This window comes from Liolophura sinensis, chromosome 3, assembly GCF_032854445.1.
Source record: "Liolophura sinensis isolate JHLJ2023 chromosome 3, CUHK_Ljap_v2, whole genome shotgun sequence".
Lineage (NCBI taxonomy): Eukaryota > Metazoa > Mollusca > Polyplacophora > Chitonida > Chitonidae > Liolophura > Liolophura sinensis.
This window is the reverse complement of record NC_088297.1, coordinates 953,690-968,853: the sequence shown is the minus strand read 5'-3', so window position 1 is coordinate 968,853 and position 15,164 is coordinate 953,690. Positions and strand designations below refer to the sequence as shown.

The following is a 15,164-nucleotide window of genomic DNA, read 5'->3' as shown; positions in this document are numbered from 1 at the left end:
GTCTCGAAGAGTGCGGGCTGAAATCCGGCCTTGGGCTGGCAACTTTTCCAGATTCCCCCCGGTTTTGATAGGCAAGAGTGAGCAGTCGAGGACGTTAGTGAAGCCATACGTGCAGTCTGTCATTTAATGTGAACCAGTTGTTTTCTATCATTTTGAGGTGCTTATCGATGGCTGGAGTCCTTTTGATTTATATCCGCAGTATCGTGAAGAAGTAAGGTCCGCATATGTATGCATGTGTGTATGTATGTATGTATGTATGTATGTATGCATGCATGTACGTACGTACGTATGTATGTATGTATGTATGTATGTATGTATGTATGTATGTATGTATGTATGAATGAATGAATGCATGGCCGCATGTATGTATGTGGAACTAGCCTTTGTGCTCTCAGCCGTAGTATAAGTGAAATATTCCTGAGTACGGCTTAAAACACCAATCAAAAAAATAAATATATAAAGCAATGAGTTTAATCTGTGCCTTTAGTGTGGATTAAGGTATCATCTGAATGATTAACAGGTAATGAGTTTCCGTAACTGTTCTCTGGATTAAGGTATCATCCTAATACTTAACAGGTAATGAATTTCCGTATTTTTACTGTGGATTAAGGTATCAGGCGAATGATTGACAGGGAATGAATTTCCGTACATTCACTCTGGGTTAAGGTATCATCCGTAATACAAATTTAAAACGTCGGTATAACCAGACTGCTATGTGCACAAGAAATACTCACACAAATGTAATACGTGGTGCAAACCGGTACGACTACCTAATATTAGGGGAAAGCCCTAAAAAAACCACTGGATCTAATAATACACAAAGCACACCACCTATATTTCAGTAACACACAGAGCATATTTCTACCCTGACAGGTACATGTCGAAATGCTGAAACTTTCTTAAAAATGCGGAACTTAAAAGTGTAGAACAGGTCAGTTGAGTTCAATGTGCCGAAATGTAACACTCCATGAAAATCTTAATTGCTTTCCCTTTTCCCTACAACTTTTGATAGCTTTCGATGCAACTTCTTAAAAAGAAAATTGAGAAGGAATATTGTTCGAGATTAGGTTCTTCATTCAGGGAAAAGAACTGAACGCTAAAGGTGGCATAAAATTACGGCACTGGCTATATGGTGTAGTCTACAGGGGAGGGCAGTCCTTGATGTTTAATACATTTTAAAAACCATGACACCACAATATATTTTATATAAAAGTTGACAAAACCACTCTTTAAGTTTGTCTCACGTAAATAATTATTACTAGTATCTAGTAAATAACTGAAAATCTTACAGTAAATTATGTAAATTACATAATTACGTTTCTTATATTTCATTCAAATGACATTTTTTTTCGCCACGTGGAAAAATATTTTTATTTTTCAATTAGTTTATTGTGAATGCTCTGAAGACATAATCTAAAAAAAGAAAATTTAAATTTAAATAACCCCTAAAAATGTGGGTCTTCGGACTGTTAAATTACAAAGCTTTTTTAAAACAATGGGGGACATTTGAAATGTACCTAGAAACGGTATTAAAAATATCTGGAATATTTCGGTCTGGTGGGATAACATAAAGCAGATCCTTTCTGTAAAGTAAATATTCGTACTAGACAACCGATCAGTAATTCCAATTTCACATTTACTTTGCAAAATATCAAGAAAATTGGACAAGGTTTATAAAAAAAATCATTGCGAAAATGGAAACCCTTGAAAAACAATTTAACTCAGTACTAAAATATGTGTATTTTCGCGTCCTATATATTGACTGAAACGTCATTTCGGTCCTTTGAAGACACTGTCTGGTTACAACAGACATGAAAATACCAACACCTTTACGGTGATACACTGTATCAGTGTTTACCTGTATTTTCGGTGAGACACACCCCTATAAGCAGGTAACACTTGAATGAAGCCCCGCCGTGTCACAGGACTCACACAGCAGATATTAGTTGGCATTTACACATAGACACATTGAGCAGTGGTGTCCATGTTAACATCTTGTGATCGATATTAGGTTTGCGAATGTTTCCTGCTTTGGCATACACCGTTGTGTGCATCACTAAATGCACACTTTCGTAAGAGTAAAACACCAAAATGCAATCATCGACTAACAAATCCATTTTTTGTTCATAGCTGTTAAATTATAAAGATATGTTTGATTTAACAAGGGGGGCAGCGTGGTAATTTTCACAACTTTAGAGACCGCTTCAGTGGGCTAATGTTTAGCGAGTCCGCGTCAAAGTCGGGAGACATGGGTTCAAACCCTGATCGTGTCATACTACAGATTTTAAAAAGGCTAGTCGTGCTGCTTTGCTTGGCGCTTAGCACAAAGATGCTAGCGCAAGAAAATATGACTAGTACGCCCGGTGTCAGTATGATGTGACTGGGTGGTGTGTCATTTCTGGCAGCACTTTGGCGGCATGGACGCGCCCTGCCAGAAGATGATACAATATACATATGTATACTTTATGACTCTTTTAGCAGTGTACAAAAGGCTGCTCCTGGCACCGCGCCGGATAGAGTGGCGCGGTTGTCTACACAGGTGGGATCCACTCAGATATTACTTACTATTGCGAATATACCCATACAGTCAGTATACCTAAGGGACACGACATATGAAAGTGGCTCACTTTAAGCTCAGCAGAGCTCTGCGGTAAAAGTTGCCTTGGGGATTTTTATAAGGTCCACCTGGTAAGACTTCGTAAGGGCCCATGCATACAGGCTTGCCGAACTTCTGCGGTCGGCGTTACGAGCAAACAAAGGCTCACAAGACGCGGCAGCGTGATAAGAGGGCACTGCAGAAAGAATTTGCACGTTTGGCCGCCTTTCAAATTCCCATTTAGAGCCAGAAATCCATTTGGCATGCCCATCCAGGAATGGGTCGATCAACTGTTAGCAGAAATGCGCAGAAAATCCGACTCTCCGTAACGTAATCCAAAACATCCTGGATGAGTCCATTCCTGAGGCATTCAAGGAGCACCTGCTGAAGCCGGTACAGCCTGTGCAGAAGGGATCGACGCGCCCACATCAGTCGTCCAGATTCCAAAGGTTGATTGATTTGGCTATCAACGTCTTCGGCTGGGATTAAGAGGTGACTGTCCACTACATCAGAAAACAGCCAGAGGACTTGGCCCGTATCAACCTGCTGCTGATCGAGAAGACAGGCAAAGGCGTCTGAACAAGGTACCGCTCACACCCTTCGACTCCAGGCGCTGGATAGCTGAAAACGGGGTGGACACGCTGTGATTGACACAAAGATGCCCTTCCAGAGGGATTATATAGATGAGCTTCTAGCGGTGTTGTGAGACCCCATCCGGTGAAGGCTGAGTGTCAGGCGGCATCGCAAGAAGTTCCTCACGGACAACAAGGGCCACCCAATTGCAAGTGAAGGTGGTAGAGCGCAGGCTCGCCAGGCTTGGTCACCGAGAGATATCCAGGGACCACACAGAATCAGTCGCCGGACGGCGGCAACACTCCAGCTCACCAGGCTCGTACAGATAGCGAAGACCAACCTCTTAAATGGACTTCTTTTCGCGAAGACTAGCTGGGCGACCTAGAATCACTGAAGAGGGCTTATGTGCCACAGATCGTACCCTTTTGGCATCTCTGGGCTTCTTTCTGGTGAGTTGGGTCACTTCCCCCATTTAAGGCAGCAATGACTGCTGGCAATAAAGCTACCCGGGAGACAAACGCAACTCCTGGGAGTATTAATGACCGAAGCGCCGCTCAGCCAGAGTGCGATTGAAACGCTCCACAATGCCATGGTCTCGGTGCACGTCTACCTGCCCAGGTCTGATCGATACGCCATATTCAGCGAGCAACTGGCATGTAGCGCCCATGAATTCACGCCCGGGACCAAACTGGAGCAGCTTTGGCCCTTTAAGCGGTCCCCGTTTGTATATGTGGGCCAGGGCCATCAGCGACCTTCTTAGCTTCTCTCGTTTCCAGGGTTTCGGCCTAATTGACGCGATGTCAAACTCTGTGAGGGCGTACTTGTAAAGCTTTCGCCCTTGTCGATCATGCGGCAGAAACAGAATATCGGCCTCATGGGCTTCATTCGGCACCGAAAAATCAATTTTTGGGCCACATCTTCAGAGGCCATGGCATTCTCTGTCAGTCTCTTAATGGCTGCTAGCCCCATCCAGTAACCCTTGGGACTATAGTAGGTGCTCGACCGCTTCCGATCTCTTAAGACTTGCGAGATATTCCGACAGCCTGATCAGTCTTGAACTAGCGGAATCAGCAAGTTCAGGTCGCTGCCCAGTCGTCGCCCTTGTCGGCCCGGACAGAACCTTTGCCGCGAAACGCATCGAGATGTTTTCATCCTGCCGCCTGAGATCGAGCGAGCCACTAATTATTGCATTAAGCAGAGGGCCGGGAGTCCTGTGGCGGCGAGCGCAGTGGCCGACCTCTAGCAACAGGAAGTATAGCTTTTTGGGGAAACCCATCGTTCCATCCGTTGCTTTGCATAAAAAGGGCGAAAATATGCCACCTCACTACTAAGGTTGTGTCGGCACTGAGGCCCCAAACGCCTTCCGGCAAGTTAGGATTACGTTGCTAGCTTGTATGCCACCAGGGCCGTCGCGGCGCGGTTTTTCGGATTACTTGACAAGGCCAACCCTGCACATTCCCAGTATGACGAAGGTAATCTCGCGGTTATATTTTGGTCTTCTCCTGGCATCGAGTAAAAGTGTCTTGCTCGTGACCGTAGTGTACTCGTGGATTACAGCGTCGACATCCCGGAAAGACTGGACGACAAGAAGAGGCTTTGTCATGCTGGTGACTTCGTTACACCCTTGGTGCAGGAACAATATGATTCCAAGCCACATACGATAAACAGAGGCGCCCAGTAGAGCATTGCTGATGCTGGCACCCTATGTGTCTTTGGCGCGTTCACCCTCTCCTCCTACTGCTGTTTCGCACCGATATTATGCACTGCAGCGGAGGGTTTATCGGTAGATCTGCTGCGTAACAAAGAAGATTTATCCAAGTTCTTTGCCGCCTTGGCCTTTCTCGCTGCAGCACCAGCCCGTCCCGCAACACCTCTTCTAGGATCTTTGGCACGTTTTTGACTGCTCACCGTTGCCACCCTCTTCTCTACTGGCTAAGTCCGTCCCGCATTCCCCAGGTCCTCTGTACAACTCATATTCTTCATCCCGTCCGGTTTACCTGTGTTTAAATGAACAATGCCTAGCAGTTGTAAGCGCCATGGTTAGCGGGGCTAAGTACATGCCATAGCTGTGAAACAGCTGGCACGCAGCAATGCTAAGCGCGTGTGCAGCACATGGGTAAGCCTCTAGCTCTTCTACCAACTTTGGTCGATTCTCGTGTGGGATAGGTAGAAATATGCTGGCAAACATATACGCCTGTATCGCGGCTTCCCCGAGAGTTTTGGCCAATTGGGCAACCTGATGAGCTCTTAGTCTAATATAGCCGCGCAGAAGTACGATGAAAAGCGGGGTTAAGACAACGATCACCACAAGCAGAAGCACCAGTTCTACTGTCATCCATGTGAGTTCAGCACACGTGATATACAGATGGGAACACCCCGCTGAACAGGCCCTCAAGCAAGTCTAGAATGAAAACTGTTTTCCCGAAGCCCGTCTGCCCACAGATGACTGGCACTTGGGATACATCTGAACTGAGTCAATACAGCGAGCTGATAAACCTGCCATTTTCGATGTGAAGCTGGGCGTCCATGATCAAATACTGACACACATTCATTACGCCCGCCACCGCCCCCACCACTTTCTTGACCTGTGTAGTGATCGCATCACTGATGATCTCCAAGCGCCTTCCACTGCCATGTAGCTGGTCGTCATCAGTTATCCTCAAGTCAAGCCAGAGAGCATACTTTGACTTTAAGAACTCATCCAGAGACACATCTGCTAGGCCTAAGTATTTTACGACACTGGTCACCTCTGGGTCCCGCTTCTTAATGGGTGGGCTGACGAAGAACTTCTAGGTCTCTTCCCAGTATTGGTATTCCCGAATGCCCTGGCTGTACAGCTGATTTGGGACACCCTCTACCGTAACCTCCGCCTTGGTGAAGGATTCAGAAATCCTGTCCCACCATAATCCGACTGTTTTAAACAGTATCAAGGCACCCTTCAGCGAGCTGACTGACACATTTAAGTGTATGTTCCAGAGCCCGTTGCTCTTGCTTTTCACAAGCTTACTTTGTCGGAGAACGCGATCATATAGTATGGAGATCTGCCTAGCCAGCCCCTGTTGGGTGACCGTATCGAGCTCCAGACTGAGTATGTAGCGGTTTCACCATCTTTCGTTTTTTTTAGCACCCGGCAGTAATCGATGAACGTTAGCTCGTACACGAGTTGGTCGGCCAAGGCAGTCTGATAGAAGAGCATATGGCTCTCGAGGAGCTCGAAATCCAGTGGTATATGGAACCGGTTGCCGCATGCCCGAGTGATGGCTTTGTTTCCATCTTCGTGTACAAATGCCTTGATTATCCGCATTCTGCCGTTCTTTTTGGCCAGCCATAGATCGCCGAAACGATGGAACACATTGGTGTCGTCGATGGACAAGACTTCATTTCTGCTGACTTTGATCGTGGTCTTCTTGACTATAGCACAGTAACGTTAGAGTCGGACGAAGTTGGAGTGATCGTGAAGGCTAAACGCGTGGTGTCCGGGACAATGACGTCATGATTGCAGAGGTTGGGGAAGCGGGCATTGAGTGTCTGGATCTCGTCGATCTTGCTCGGGTTATTTGTGACGATAAATTTGAGGTGGATCAGAAAAGCGGTCATCTGCGGCTAGTGGCATTGTCAACAGACGGACTGCCAAGCCTTTGGCACTATCCACAATTGCTGGGCAAAGCGATGCGATTATCATTATTAGGCATGATCTTAACTTTGTTAGCAAGACGCGTCATAAAAGACCGCCATCCTTGCCAAAGACAGCAGCCACAGCCCCGCAGACCACGGTATATCAGCTGGTTGCCGCGGCCGACAGGGTAGACACCCTGAGCTGAAGGATTTGGGCCAAACAGTGACAGATGCCTCTGATGCTGTCCAGAAAAATGACAGATAGTGACATCGAGCGGGTCCTTGAAATGATGCTCGACTCACCGATCAAACTTTGAGAAATACAAAGGCTGGACAAGGCATTGCAGACTATCCGGCGTGACACGAATTACCTCGCCAAGCTATGAAGGCTCGACGAAGACATAGCTAGGCAAAAACGGAAAATGGGGGAGGACGAGGGTGAATTTTCCTGGCGCCGCATTGCCGAACGGCTACGTATTTTCAAGGATGAGAGGGCGGCCCGCTTCGAGACAGCCTTGTCAACAGGCAAAGCTTTACGGTCTCAAATAAACCGCATCAGGGAAACCATAAATCGCATCCTACACGACGATACCAATCTGGCCGAGCGCATCCGCACACTCTTCCGGGAGAAAGGGATCACCATCTTCTCTATCCTCACGGCGCATGGAATGACGATCTCCACTTTGGTGTTAGCGCTCACCGGGGGCTCTACACCTTCTCCAGCGCCAACTCCTAAGCCACCCGACAGGAGCGGTCTCAAAGAGTGGGTGAAAAAGCATCTCCAGGCCCTAGGGCGCGCCCTTGGCAAGCTGGCTGGGAAATGGGCTGCAGCGCGGCCTGGCATTGTCAACAGCGTTGTGTCATGGTTGTTGAACCTCCTCTGGAATTTAGCTGGTAGGCTGGCCGAGAATGTTTGGGCTCTGTTCATTGCTGAGGATGGCTAATGAAGGGACCACAACAGCAGTAACCGACTTCAAGCTGGTGGGCTTTCAAGCTGTTGTGTTGGGGCGGGGGAACATCGTCTTTTGGCCTTACAATCCCATGTTCTCCTTTCCCTTGGGACTGCACAATAGTTAGCACTTCGACGTTCACACCCTCATTGGCGCCTAGCTTCTGACCGGCCGCGGCCAAGACGATTTTGTTGTTGTGGTTGGCCATCTGACTGACCCTCAGAAGCATTTCGCTGGAAGCCATATATAGGCCTATACCGAACACAAAGTCAACGGCACTACCGGCGTACTGTAACACGTCCTGGTATCTTTTGATGGTGGACGGTAGGTCGACCGGGGAGAAAATAGCATCTTCGATGATGGCAAGAAACTGCTTCTGCGGGTCGAAGGCCGTCCCTGTCCCAAGAATTCACGGCCTTGTTAATACGGCCCATACGTATATCCGGATGGGATCGTTTAGGCGTTCTACACCCGGCTGAGTGAACCCCAAGGATGTGTCGAAAATGAGTGATGCAAAGGCGTCCACACCGTCCTGTTTTATAGAGTCTACGTGCAGAACGCCGTATTTTCTAGGAAATGACACCCTGCTCGGATCGAAGGTCAAGTAATAGCAAGCTACCCCGAGACCGTGGCTTACACTCCAGTCCGTATGTGGAGAGACGCACAGTTCTTCATAGGCCTCTTGTCAAACGGGTTGTTGATCGCGTCCTAAGCTGTGTCGGGTGGTAGGGTATGCTTTTATCTCTTTAAAGATCCTCCGGACCTGGTAGTTAACGTGTAATGAGAACAGGTTCTTCATTCGGGGGTCGGGGCGTGAAGATGATTTTTAGCGGTTACACCACACAAGACAGCAAAGTTTAACTGGTTCTGCCAAAACTGTATTGCCTTGGTATTCCAGGCCTGAACGATGGAATTGCTGGTTACCTCTGGTAAGCGATTCTTCTGGTACACATCTGCGAATGTTGCCTGGAAGCTTTGCCCTCGCACACGTAGATATCGGGATATGTGAGATGATCTGCGTGGGGTTAGATACTATGTGAGGGGCCGGCCTTGTAAGTTATGTCTCTGTTGAAGCTGTAGGCCGTATCCATACTCATTATGTTTGTTACTTTATCTGATGTTCAAAACGGCAGCGCAGTCGAGCTGTCGCACAGTCTAGGCAATCTTGATTGCAGCCTAAAAGTGGCCCTTCTTGATCTCACGCTATATTCCGTGTTGTCGAACCTCCAGGCCGGGATGGACTTCACACTGCATGGTGAGGGCATTGATGTGCCTAGAGGCTTTGATAGTTTCTGCACGCTAAACAAGAAGGTATTCCACCCGCGCGGTGTCTCGCTGAGAATCAACAAAGCAATGGGTCGCTTAGTGCTTCATCTTGGTGAACACGCCTCCATTCTGCTGCAAGAACTTGATCCGATTTTGAGATTCTCGGAAGGACCCACAAATGGGGTTCAGAGGGCTATAAGCTTCCCTCTCTAGTCCCTCATGAGGAATGAAGTGAGCACTTCAGGGAATGTGCTGGCATCCTCAGCTAGTAATCACGGTCACGGTTCTACACTCCTTCGGTCTGTTCCAGTAAGGATGAAAGGGGTGAATATTGGCAAGACGACGTGTTTCTCCAACCCACAGTACAAACCTTTGCATAGCACACCTGACGCTGGGGCTTTTAGACGCATCCTGTCGGAAGATCAATACCACCTACCGTAGCGCGACATTACACGTCATGCCACAACCTCATTGCCATAACTGGCCGTCGCTCTACATGTTTAGCACTGTCCGACTTGGTTGACGTCTCGGACTTCGGATTCCAGGGTCAGGAAGGCAAAGTCTACGCCTTCCAGTTTGGTGACGGCCATTAAACCCGAAAAAAAATTCAGTTGGGGGAAAGCAGTCATAACCTGCCACGTTCGATTCCCTTCAAGGTATCCCAGCGGGTATTATTTAAGAAGTACCTCCGTCGTGTGAATGCCATGGGCGCTTTTGATTCGTCTATGATGGTTGGATTTTTTGGCCTGGCAGTGGCGGGCGTGGTTCTACTCTATAAGGCGCCTGCTGTCCTGGTAATGGAGTCGACCGCTCTCGTTTGCGGCTTGTTTAGCGCCGCTGGGAAATACGTTAGCCGTCGGCTTACAGTTTAGGCAAATAAACATAACGCGATCCGCGTATTAGCAGAGGCTAAGCTGAATACCGCTCTGCAAAAGACACCCCCTCCACCCTATTCTACCCAGAATACACGCTAATACTTCACCGCAAATTTCGTATGTCCCTTTTGGGCCACCATACTGCTGTGTTGTGTTTACACTGTGCCTCAGCCATGTACTGCTAGTCACTCCACAGTCAGAACTGGGTCATGCTGTCAGAAATTGGTCACGTTTTCAGCTACAAAAAACTTTTTACTCAGCTTGTAAACAAGCTGACCGAAGCTTGTGTCAGGGGCTGCTGGTGCAATATGCTGTATGGGTTTGTTGTTTGTGACATCCTGTTGGTGGGCCAACTACTTGGGCACCCGAATGGGTCCAGGCACACTGACCATGTCAGGAGCTATCAATACCTATCAGGTATTCTGATGGGGCCTTGCAAGCGGAAATGGCATACAGGTGAGTCCTTATAGTTCTGCTCTAGTAGTTTCAGACCTCGGGCCCCATAAATGGTTTTAAAAAATGGCACTCGGGGCGTAGACAAAAATGAATTCAGCTATGGAGGCTTGCCCTATCGGATTGAACGTGTGTGTGTGTTTAGCGGGGGGGGAGGGGGGGGCGTTACCTAGCCAGCGTTGTATCAGATTTGTGCAGACTTTTGTATACTACTCTTCTCAGTTAGATGACTGCAAAATTGCTAAGTACATGCACATTTGGAGAAGGGAATGTTAAGTACTAACCTTTATTTCATGAATATGTCTATAAATAATGAGAACAAATTACTGTGTAGCATTTTAACATGATTGCATATGAAAACTTATACTCAAGAACACCATCTGCTCAAAACCCTACATTCTTTTGGTGCAGACTCTGTATGTAACCATTTACTTAGATTACATTCACGTATGATTATCAAATCTAAGGGCATAATCCACGGGTACACTCAAAAATTTAAGGTGTTAAATTTGACAGAAAGTCTGTTGTCTCAGTGATAATAGAATGTATTCTGCTATTCTCGCAGATTGTTCTGTTAAATATATAACACACACTTTCTATTCATTCAACATAAAGATGCCATAAGACTAACAGGATATTATGTTAAATATGACAAAATGTCACGTTTTAATAACAGAATACATCACCCAGAAAACAGACTTTCTGATAAAATTCACAGATGAATGTTTTGAGCGTATAGGCCTATAGCTTGCGTTTGCTAAAACCAAAGTTTACAAGAACTGCCTTCTGATGATTTTCAAAGATGTGTGTGCGACATGAGCAAATAAGTAAAGCTGGAGAAGCTTTCTAATGTTCGGAGATCTTGCTATGTGATTGAGCGTTTAAAGCACAGTCAACTGGAGTTCGCCTTGCTATGGGTGTAAAAATATACGTGTAAATATAAAATACACTTCGCCTTTCATTGAGATTAAAAAGGATTATACACGTACTCGTACACGTTTATAATAGTCACTTATTTATGTCCTTGACTTCAACAGGAGATATACTGACATGGAGAAGGGAAATTGGGATACGATGTGCAGCACTTGAGAAGTCAATTGTTCAGAACGGTAATAAATTAAGAAATGTTATACAAGCACGGTGCCTAGCCCTACAGATCCATTGTAGAATCGCTGTCTATGAACTTGGCTAAATGGAAAGGCTTCGGCTGGTAGTATAATGCAAATCTTTAATGACGATTCATATCCAAGATTAGGCATCGGTATAATGTCGAGAATTACGTATAATTTCTTATGGCAGGAGATAAAATAAGATTACTTTTGGGTTAAACCCCATGCATTCATTCATTCATAACTTGATCTTCACGTTTTTGTTCTTACTGCTACGCTGAAGAATTTTCTGTTATACCATTTTCGTAGGTTTTATGTCTGGGTGGTGGAACTCGGTGAAACCGTAGAAAGCCAACAATCTTTGGCAGGCTACTGGCGAACTTTTGATCGTGTTACGTACAGGAAGCTACACCATGGTTTTCAACGAACGTCAGATGAAGTAAATGACTGCACGGCCGCGTCTCACAGACCCCACGAGCAGCAAGAACGGATGCATTTAAGAGATTTGTACCTCGTTTCGGGTTTGAACCACCGCCTAGTCGGTTTCTCTGCTACAAACCATTCATCCCTAGAAACACACAAAATCGTTGAAAACTTTGTGTATAGGAGTGTGTTGTCTTACCTGTTTTACTTCATCAGAGCCCAATGGTTCAGCCGTGTCATCTGCCTCGGTTGTATCACTGACAAACTTTGTCGATGCTGTCCACAGAACACGGGCAACACCTGCGCTTATAGCCCTTCTTAAAGTTCCGTAGCCTTTTTGATGTGTTCAGATTAAACGTAAACACCGACGACTTCAGCCATGATTATCATTCGGGCAAACGCGCATGACGTGAATGTAGACAGGTACATAATGCTAACATAGCCACGGCGGGTCGCTTATAGTCCTTGCAGTTCGGTGTCTATTACACCCAGCCGGTTAGAAGACCGTTTACACTTGTGTGCGCATTTTGTATTCTTACCCTTCACTGATAGGCAACAATCGCGAACTAAAGGCGCGCACTCTTTTCTTAGTACATATAAATTTTGGGTAATTCAAACCGGGGGATTTATTCTGAGTAGTTATGAGTTGGACATTTCTGTAGATTCTTTTATTCTTCTGTCTCACCATTGGGGTGCAATTCCGCTGTGTCATACGCTGTGTTATTCCCAGTAAGCATTCTAAAATTACATCTACACAGAAGAATAATCTACTGTATATCTACTATGATAGTCCTTACAGCGCATGCATGGGATGCTCACTACGCTCGCTTTACATTACATCTACCACGAGGCAAGCTTGAAATCTCATCATTCATACATTACATTGTGTCACATGACCGTTAGAATCGCGTTGGGTACACTTTAGACAAAGACTTTATACATTGTACATGTATATTTATCAAGTATTAACAGAAGGAAAGATCAAGACACAGTTTCTGTCCCATCGGTGTGCTCTGTGATATTTGCACTGCTCAAGGTTTCTATACAAAATTTAACATTGGTGGCATTAATTTAAACTGCAAGCCATGTATGATTATCTTTACAATGTAAATCGTTACAGTATGGTATTAACAGAGAGTATTTTTACAGTATGGTAATAACAGAGGGTATTTTTTTTTGATTGGTGTTTTACGCCGTACTCAAGAATATTTCACTTATACGACGGCGGCCAGCATTATGGTGGGTGGAAACCGGGCAGAACCCGGGGGAAACCCACGACCATCCGCAGGTAGCTGACAGACCTTCCCACATACGGCCGGAGAGAAAGCCATCATGAGCTGGACTTGAACTCACAGCGACCGCATTGGTGAGAGACTCCTGGGTCATTACGCTGCGCTAGCGCGCTAACATTAACATTAACATTCTATTGGAATAACAGGATATTATCCTGTTATTCCAATAGAATCTTAGTGATATGTATAGGTGTATATAGCATTATATTATGATAACAGAATGCATTCTACTACCGCGCAGGCTACATACTTTCTGTAAAAATTAACAGAATAATTTTTTTGAGTGTGTACACTATAAGCAGATTGCGTCATTACTGTATAGTGCATGTATGTCTTTGGGTGTAGTATGGTATGACTTATTGATAATATTGTATTTTATTTCCCTAAAAGAAAAATTTGAGTTGTATAACTGAGCTAATTCAACTCGGAAAACTGAGTCAAAAGAACATGGAACTCTGCTGGTTATATTCTTAACTCACTGGGACTGTCGGTAAACTCGCAGGAGTCTTTTGTGACTCAGTTGATCTGTTCATTTGTTTTAGTTTTCTGGTTTGAAATAGTTCAATTATATAACTCAGATTTTCGGTTCATTTGACCCTAACTTTTTTCTTAGTGAAATAAAATAAAATGAATAAATAAAGCGTGCGTTGTTTGGTTTGACAATGCTATTATATCAGTGGATCAGGGAATGAGGAAAGCTCGTAAAGCGCAACAAACAATCTAATCGTCCTTTGTGCATCTCAGATCAACTGGGGTCATTTTAAAGTTTATTGATATTTTCGATAGATACATATATCAAAAATCACGATCAATTCAGAATACTTTTATTCGGATTATCGATTGGTGCAGTATTTAGCATTTTCATTTTAACGCCTCACAATATATGTCAAGTCTTGTATGATATTTACAATGTTACGATGAGGGTCAGACTGGGACTTGAGCCCGTCTCTCTAAAGGCGAACTAAAGTGCTCTATACAAACTAAGCCGTTGTTAGTATAACTACTGAAGAGCATCTAATGTGTAACACTCATGTAATGTCAGACGGTGTGTATACTAAAGTACTACGAGACTTTGTGTGTGTTTGAATTAGATCAGTTTCAGGCAGTCAGAAACTATCAGACGGTGACGAAGTCGAGGACTACAAGCCGTTCTTTGGGTGAGAAAATGTCGGCTATCAGTAGAACATATACGTCGAATCAACTTGTGCACATCCACAAACGTATCTCCCAGATGGGACGTACGCAAACAAATCTAAAAACGATAAAACAGTTTTATATATGTATATATGTAAGCAACGACAAAACTTATTCTGATGTCAACACACCAATCATACATTTATTTATTTTGTTTATGTGATTGATGTTTTACGCAGCACTCAAGAATATTTCACCTATACGACGGCGGTCAGCATTATGGTAGGAGGGAACCGCCAATTATTTATTCTTGTATTCATATTAATACCTTGTGTTTCACATTTGTATGCTGCTATGTCTGTAACAGTTGTATTTTTGGCTGGTGAATAAGATGTATCTATCGGTAAAGCCTCCATATGATCTGCCCAGTGAGAATCAGTTAAGCCTCCATAGACTTTGTCCAGTGAGAAGCTGTATTTTTCGTGTTTAATAGAAAGATGAATGTTTGATTTATGCCTAAACGTTAATCACAAACCTGATTATGGATATACAAATGGGCAACCATTCGCTAGTGGTGGAAAGGTAGTCGCCTAAATAAGGAAGAAAAGCCTGATGAGCAGAGAACCATCCGATTTGATTCATTTATTTACTTATTCATTTGATTGGTGTTTTACGCCGTACTCAAGAATATTTCACTTATACGACTGCGGTCAGCATTATGATGGTAGGAAACCGGGAGGAGCCCGAGGGAAACACACGACTATCCGCAGGTTTCTGCATGCCTTACGGCCGCAGAGGAAGGCAGCATGAGCTGGACTTGAACTTACAGCGACCGCATTGGTGAGAGGCTCCTGGGTAATTACGCTTCACTAGCGCGC

The 15,164-nt window shown here is 45.0% G+C and overlaps 1 protein-coding gene across 1 annotated transcript in view; it reads right to left on the bottom strand.

The window, feature by feature from the left end:
- The window catches only part of LOC135463935 (uncharacterized), a 51,372-nt gene extending 38,728 nt beyond the window's left edge, over nucleotides 1-12,644 (bottom strand). Inside the window, exon 1 of the mRNA XM_064741398.1 lies at nucleotides 12,060-12,644. The gene's annotated coding sequence lies outside the window, so the exon portion shown is untranslated. The remainder of the gene's footprint in view (nucleotides 1-12,059) is intronic.
- Between the last annotated feature and the right edge of the window lie 2,520 nt (nucleotides 12,645-15,164).